The 8,499-nt window shown below is 48.7% G+C and overlaps 2 long non-coding RNA genes across 2 annotated transcripts; both read right to left on the reverse strand.

Moving 5' to 3' along the window:
• Positions 1–446, reverse strand: LOC125556116. Its single transcript, XR_007305011.1, has 3 exons — positions 360–446; positions 177–272; positions 1–89 (listed from the first exon to the last, which is right to left on the reverse strand). It is a non-coding gene; the product is annotated as an uncharacterized LOC125556116 (long non-coding RNA).
• Positions 447–1,892: 1,446 nt separating this feature from the next.
• LOC125556117 lies at positions 1,893–7,161 on the reverse strand. The gene is made up of 3 exons (XR_007305012.1): positions 7,060–7,161; positions 6,540–6,639; positions 1,893–2,198 (listed from the first exon to the last, which is right to left on the reverse strand). It is a non-coding gene; the product is annotated as an uncharacterized LOC125556117 (long non-coding RNA).
• Between the last annotated feature and the right edge of the window lie 1,338 nt (positions 7,162–8,499).

Consider the following 8,499-nt stretch of genomic DNA (forward strand, 5'->3'; position numbering starts at 1 on the left):
GTGGGCACGTGTGGGGGTTCTCCCGCAGGTGGTGGTGGGGGTCCCATTTGTGGTGGATCCGTGCGGTTAGTCCAAGACGCCAACATAGCCTGAATGTTAGTTAAACAAGCAAACTAGAAGATCAGAAGGAATGAAAGTGCAAAAATTTAGGTTGGTTTTAAGAGGGCAAAACTAACCGTCATCATCTGACGGTTGTAATCATCATTTGCCTTCACTCGTTTCAAGTACTCCCGCACCTCAAGATTCCTATGCTCGACAAACTCCTTATATGCCTACATAATTTAGGTTGTTTCTAAGTGAGCAATGCTGAAAATAAACTGAGAATGCAAGATAGAAAAAGATAAGGAGGAAGTACTTACAGCATGCTGGCGGGCTAAGGGAGTCTGTGAACGCCCCGTACTCTCTAACTGGCTCGGGTTGCTAGCCCGAAGCCGTGTGTACGAGATTGAAGGAGTGATCAAGCCATCGAAACACGGATACCGGCCATTCTTCTTCCCCTGGATGGCCACCACCGCCGTGTCGTCGATCTGAGACTAGGCGACCTCAGCAACAGGAACATCCGGATGCAACTCCTGATAGTGATGAATGTAAGACCCCAGGTGCTCCTCGGTCTTGCCGTAGTACTGGCTCTCGCCCTCCTTGCGATGACTCCGCTCGCGGGCCAGCTTCCACGACTCCATGTCTGAGAGCGGCCTCTTCAACTTGTCCTCCTACAACGTCAAATAGAAGTCAGCCATACATAAGAACATAACGTAAAGAAGACCAAAATGCATCATGCACATAGATATACCTTCATGGCCTTGAAGCCCCAGTGGTTCCTGTTTCCTTGGCCGTGTGTCCTGTCGTCTCCACGGTTAGCCCGGGCCTTGATGCTCTTGGCAGCAAACTCTGCATCGGCGCCGAGCCACCTATCCACCAAACTCGCCCATCCGTCATGCCTTCCATAGCACCAACGAGGAACAACCTATGCAAATTTTGAAAGCATGACATGTGAGCATGAAACATATAGTTGACTGCTTGAAACAATGAAAAGTTAGTAATAGTTACCATCATGAACTGCTCCTTGCTCAAGGTAAGTCGTAGCTTCTGCGCTTGAGTTTTGGGCATCTTTTGGTGCAGGTAGTAGTGGTAGTACTGCGAGACGGCAACCCAGCGCACCTCGTACTGCAACTGACGAGCTTTCTTCTTCGCAGCCGCAAGCAAGACCACGTCGGCTCTGGCCTTGTGCTCGTCAAGAACTCTATAGAGTTGCTGCAATCATGCAAAAACCAGAAGCAAACAAGGCATGAGTTGAGTGATTCAATGATAAACTATGAACGAAACTGAAGACAAGTGATTCAGAAGAGAACTTACCCAAAATTTGGTGATCACGGCCTTAGCGGTCGTCCCGTACTCCGCGTTGCTGCAAGCCTCGTAGTGGGCCCAGCTCGTGGCCAAAACCCGCTGCTGCGGGTCCCTGTCTGGCCGCGGGCAGAATAGGCCAGGCCAAAACTCCTTCAACAGGACAGTGATAAGGCCGTTCGGTTTACGGCCCTTTCCGTGAAGGATCCAGTTTCTGCAAAAGAATCAAATGATTGCCATGTGTACAATAAGAAAATGTTGTCATGTGTTAAAAATATGATTGAGAGGCACTTACTCTGTCCCCACAGGTTCAATGAGCCACTTGTGCTCCTCGATAGAAGGTGGTGTAGGTAGTCCGGCATTACCACGCAGCCACCCCTGCGAAGAACCCGGTGGCAAGTCACCCCACAACGCGGGATCAACCTCCCCTCCACCCTCCTCGGCCTCCTCCTCGCCCTCCTCCTCGGCCTCCTCCTCCTCCTCACCCTCCTCCTCGGCCTCCTCCTCCTCGCCATCAGGAACATACTCCTCCTCCTCAGACCCAGAAGGTGCCTCTGTATAGGAGGGCATCGAAGAAGACCCTCCTATTTCAGACACGGCCCGGAGTTTTTTGCCCCGGTTGCCTCTCCCCCCACCTCCTCCTCCTCTAGGGGCTCTCCCCCCACCGCCTCCTCCTCTAGGGGCTCTCCCCCCACCGCCTCCTCCTCTAGGGTCTCCTCCCCCGACCCCTCCACCTCCCTGTGAGGTGTCATCCTCACGTAGTCGGGAGGGAACCTTGTGGGCTCGTCCACTCCGAGTAAGTCCTTTAAATTTACTGAGGAAACTAGCGCCGCTGGACTTGCCCATGATTATTAAACCTGCATTGAGAAGAGAATAAACAATTAGTAAGGATATCAATTAAACAAGCATACAGGAAAAACATTAATACCAGAAGAGCACATTAAGCATACTATTATAATGATCATTAAAGGAACTTACATTTTCTAGAACCCATATGAATCATCACTATTGTAATCTATTTGTGGACCGGTCTCATCATCACTATCACGCATATCTTCTTCGTTGTCTGACGGAGGTGGAGGCTCTTCCTCATCGTCAGCGTCTTCATTTAACTTTTCAAGCATAATTATGTCTCTTTGATTCACAACTGCCTCACCATCAATCCGTGCTTCGTCGTCGTTTGGGTCCAGGTCAACATAACCCAAGTCATCATCCTCGTTGTTTCGGACCACGTCATCATGTTCCTCTTGATAGAACACTCCCTCGTATGTCATGGGGTTTATGTTGTAGTAATCATCATCGTTCGGGTCCGGTAGCTTACCATGCGGCGACACCTTGAACACAACTTCCCAACCCTTTAGGTACTCTTTCTGGCATGGGTAAGGCAGATAATATACTTGTGTGGCCTGGGTAGCGGCGATAAAGAGATCAGCTCCGGCATAGACGGTTGATGGTTTAACTTCAACTAAACCAACAGAAGGCGTATGTCTCAGACCCTTTTTGGGGTCGAACCATCGGCATTTGAACACAGTGAGACTTAGGTGTTCGCGGCCACGTTTGAATGTAAGCTCGTATATTTTTCCTACCCTTCCGTAGTAATCTACTTCATTATCTCCTTCAGTGAAGACTCCGGTATTTATGGTTTTGGGATCAGGCCGACTGTTCTGGTGCTCCTCTGTATGGAAGCGATACCCATTCACATCATACTTTTCGCATGTCATGACAACAGGATCAAAACCCATGGAAACCCATCTCAATTCTTCATCCATTGATTCGGTCGGATCATTTCCCTACAAGTTTAATTGAAATTATAGGGTGCATGAGTTTAATTGAAATTATAGGGTGCATGAGTTTAATTGAAATTATAGGGTGCATGAGTTTAATTGAAAGTGTGAAAAATTACTTTCTCGATGAACCACGCAACGAAATTTTTCCTTCCATCAGCACCCTTTCGGAGAAGAGCAAGTGCCTCCGCTTCAGAAGGAGGCAGCATTCCCGTCCATTCTTCTTCAACGAATCGACTACAATAAGAAAAGCGGTATAAGAACTAGGCAAAGTGAACATAACGAATTGACTAAAAGAATGGTGCAAAGGTATTACCTCATCCACTCATCCTCAACTTCCTTGATGTTGTGCAAGATATAGAACATGACATCCTCCCACTCATCTCGTGGCATGAGATAAGATTTCGAGCATCCAGCCCTACTACCTTGCCCGATGAATAGAGGCAACTTGGGTTTATACTTGGGTTCTTCTGTATTGTATCGAGACACCTTATTGTGCAACGTGGGAACATGGTCCGGATAGTAGGCTGTCCTGAGGTCTGCCACCTCCTCTAGGATAACTGCCTCAGCTATGGAAGCTTCAATCTTAGCTTTGTTTCCACATTTCTGTCTCAGATGCTTGTTCTGTCTCTCAGGGCCGTACTGCCAACGATTCTGCACAGGGCCCCCCAACAATACCTCGTTCGGGAGGTGCAAAAGGAGATGTGTCATCGGAGTAAAGAAGCCTGGCGGGAAGATCTTCTCTAGCTTGCATATCAACTCCGGCGCCTTCTTCTGCATTTCTTTTATCTTCTCAGGACATACTTCTTTAGCACAAAGCGTGCGGAAGAAATGGCCTAACTCCGCAAGCACACGCCAGACACGCTCGGGAACATAGCCCCGAACCATCACCGGCATAATCCGCTCAATCCATACATGATAGTCATGACTCTTGAGCCCGGTCACTCTGCCCGTTGAAAGATTGACCCCCTTACTTATATTCGACACATAACCATCAGTGAACTTCACGACGTGTTTCAGCCACTTGAATGTCTCCATCTTATGATCCTTTTTAAGTACGAAGTCAGCATCTGGCTTGAACCAAGATTTTCGACTGCCTGTGGGAGGCTGCATGTGTAGACGTGGTCTATCGCAAATATTCTGTTGATCAACTCTAGCATTAACATTATCCTTTGTCTTATCAGGAATGTTGAGGATCGTGTGAAAAAGGGACTCTGCGACATTCTTTTCGGTGTGCATCACGTCTATGTTGTATGGAAGTTTGAGGTCCTTAAAATAGGGAAGCTGCGTGAAGGGGGTAATGTGAGTCCAGTTGTGCGTCTCACCATATCCTTCAAAAATTTTCCCTTTACTTTTTCCTTTGCCCTCGCCGTCGTCTTCGCCTGTGGCTTTGCCTTTGCCTTTGCCTTTGCCGTTGCCTTTCCCTTTGCCTTTGCCGTTGCCTTTCCCCTCACCGGCAGGCTTAAGAGCTTTCAGCTGAGCAAGCACATCCGCACCAGAAAACGTTGGAATCTCGTTTACTTCATGGACAACTTTGCCTTTTGTGAAGTTCTTCTTGTCTTCCCTATCAGGATGGTCTGGAGGGAGGAACTGTCGATGCAGGTCAAATGCAACATACTTGCCACCCTTCTTCAGCCAAATGAAAATCAAGGCCTGCATGCACACTGGGCAAGGCATCTTTCCACTTGTACACCATCCGCAGAACAAGAATGGTGCAAATCATCCACCAACGGCTGCATAAACACACTCAAATTCTTCCCCGGATATTCAGGCCCCGGAATTATAAGCGACAGGAACATGGTCTTGCGTTGCATTATGGCGCCGGGAGGGAGATTCAACGGAATAAAAAATACGGGCCAACAGCTGTATGGATTAGACGACATACCATATGGATTGAACCCATCACCTGTTATAGCAATTCTGACATTCCCAGCCTCGGCTGCTTCCTCCGGGTACTCTATATCGAATGACTTCCATGCTTCACCTCCTGATGGATGTACAATTTTTTTTGGATTGTACCTTTTCCCTTCCTTGTGCCACTTCATCATTTTGGCAGACTCCTCGGTGATGAAAAGGCGCTGCAATCTTTTTATAAAATCAAGATACCGAAGAACCTTCACAGGGATTTTTAGCTGCTGCTTCTGACCATGCTTATCGACCACCTCAATATACCGAGAGGAACCGCACTTCCTACAGTACTTGTCATCCGCATACTCATGCTTAAACAAAAGGCAATTCTTTGGACAAACATGTATTTTCTCATAGTCCATCGAGAGCGCCTTCATGATTTTCTTCGTGCCGTACATGGTTTTCGGCAGTTCATGGCCCTCAGGCAGGATGTTAGCCCATACTCCCAGAAATGCTTCGAAGCAACCTCGGCTACAGCCGTACTCAGCCTTGACTGCCATCAGTTGCGAGATGGCATCCAGCACAGACAGCTTGGCACCCTCATAGAGAGGTTTCTTTGACGAGGCCAAGATTTCCAGGAAGGCCTTTGCGGTTTCCTCCGGCTCCTCCGGTTCATTCGCTGAATGTGACAGAGGTGTCGGCTGTGCAGCAAAGACATCATCTAGCATGTCTCTAACCCCATCGTCCTCATAACCAGCGACGCGTTGTCGTATCACATCCTCTCTACCACGGTCCCGCTGGGCAAAGTTTATCGGCATATTAAAGTTGGGCATAAATCCATGCGTGCGAAGGTGCTTAGTCATCTCACTCTTATCTCTGCGGATACGCCTCTTACACCTGGCACACGGGCATTCTGGCACCATCCTCATTGGACTACGGAATATCTCTTTCAAAAACACATCAGTTTTCTCGACCCACTCTGTTGTTACTTGATTCCGACGGAAAAACCCACTATACATCCACTGATTATCTGCCATCTCTGCTTTATTGGAAGCCACACAACAAAATTAAGGATTCATTTAAATTACTCACATCAATATTTTATTTTTTACAAGGTTGACGAGAAACGACATTTAATCCACCTACATCTCTAATAGGTAAAGATGGGTCCTAATCCCACCCGAGAATGTGTAGATTGAGTACGTTGTCCATGCTCTACCCCTTTCTGAGACAAAATTTCGGCAGCACCTCCCCGCTGTTCTCCAAATACACGTCTCGGCAAAATGCCGAGAGAATGTGCATCCGGAGAACAACAGGGAGGCGCCGCCGAAATCCTGTCTCGGAACGGGGTAGAGCATGAACAACGCACCCAATCTACATATCCTCGGGCTGTCCGTGGAAAGCGCTGGACAATCCGAAAGAGCTGCGGTGATAAATATGCAATTGAATGCATATTTATCGATGCAACTCTTTCGGACGGGAGACCTAGGTTACGTGACTTGATGTGAAAATTTAATCTAGTGACATGATTAAAAGAACGTATGAGGTGGTGGATTTGTAGCTCACCCTCGGATGTAGATGATGTAGTCGATCAGCGAAGGGACAATCAAAGACCAAGAGCTCCAACGTCAATGATCACTCCACCGGAGGCAACACCAGAAATCCTCTAAATTCCATCAAATGAAAAAAATTAGGTCATCACATCACATATAAAGCATCATCACACATCACATCATGTCACAAACTTGTTTTAGCAAGACCAACTTGATGAAGTAACCACTCATCATATCCAAATTTTAACTTTCGTCTCTCCATCTTCACAAAAAAATTACTCTTCCCTCTCATCTCATCTTCACAATACATATATCTATAATATTGAGTATGTATCTAAAAACATAGTAAAACTACACAAATATCCATTCATCTCATCTATCTATCTCACATTGTGCACTTAATTTTTTTCACATTTATACTGTCTTTCATTTCATTCATCTATCTAACATCCATCTATCTAATCATCTATTACTATACATATATATGCATTCATCTACAACATTACTACACCAAAAGGTAAAAAAAATCTTACCTACGGATGAGGGGGCGACCAACGGAACAGGGGGCGGCCGGTCGGGGCAGGGGACGACCACCGGAGCGGTAGGGGGCGGTCGCCGGAGGGGCCGGCCGGTCGGACCAGCAGGGGGCCGGCCAGGCTAGGCCGAGGGCCGGCCGGGGCGGCGTCCACGCAGGGAGGAGGAAGGGGCGGGGCCGGGGTCGAGGAGGAAGGGGCGGGGGCGGCTGGAGCGAGGTGCGGCGGCGGCGGCCAGGTCGGGGTGGGGGTGCGGCGGCGGCGCAGGTCGGGGTCGGGGGGTGCGGCGGCGGCAGCTCGGGGTGTGGGGGAGAGAAGTGAGTGGATGGGGAAGAACGGAGTGGATAAGGTGAACTATGCCGACGGCTAAGCGTCGACATAGTTTGGGGCGCCACGTGGCACCTATGCCGACGGCTTAGCCGTAGGCATACTTTTTTTTTTTATTTTTATTAGCCACGTCACCGATCCGCGTATAAGCTTCCCTATGGCCGCAGCTATGGCATATTTTTTATTTTTACTTTTCTTATTTTGTATAAATTTTGTAATGTTTTCTTATTTTATATAAATATTTTAATGTTTTCTTATACATATTTTTTACATGCATGAACATTATTTAAAATGTACCATACATTTTCTTTAATGGTTTGAAACATTATTTTTAATGACATGATCTTTTTTTTATATTGTACAACAATTTTCCAAAATATCACGTATATTTTTTTCTATGGTCTCGCGAAAGGTGATACATAGGAGAGCAACTGACTGAGGGGTACCGTTACCGAGTGCCTGATCCGGTAACTATGTGAGTGCCTGATCCGTCTACTACCGTGTCATTGCCGTCCATGAGGGGGGCCACGCCCCGGAGACGCGTGCCGCCTCTTCGGACATGCCACCACACCACCCCACATGTATGAGGGCCCGGTGCGACGCTCCGGTGGCATTGCTACCCCCCAGGGCCCCTGTCTCGCCTAACCCTGTAACGTTTGACCACGGGATCTAGCCCTTTGACTTTGCACGGACGGGATTTGACCAGTGGCCTCTCCACCCGGTTGTGTTAGGTCAGCCCATAGGAACACTTTGGAGCAACATCCTGGGCCAAACCCATAGCTAAATCCACTCTGTGTAGACCCGATGCGGTAGTTTCCCCCCTCCAGGTGCCGGCGGCGGTGCCGTCCGTGAGGGGGGCCACGCACCGGAGACGCGTGCGGCATCTTCGGACATGCCACAACACCACCCCGCATGTATGAGGCCCCGGTACGACGCTCCGGTGGCATTGCTACCCCCCAGGGCCCCCGTCCCGCCTAACCCTGGAGCGGTTGACCACGCGATCTAGCCCTTTGACTTTGCACGGATGGGCTTTGACCAGTGGACCTCTCGACCCGATTGTGTCGGGTCAGCCCAGAGGGACACCGGGGAGCAACATCTGGGCCAAACCCACAG

This window comes from Triticum urartu, chromosome 5, assembly GCF_003073215.2.
Source record: "Triticum urartu cultivar G1812 chromosome 5, Tu2.1, whole genome shotgun sequence".
NCBI lineage: Eukaryota > Viridiplantae > Streptophyta > Magnoliopsida > Poales > Poaceae > Triticum > Triticum urartu.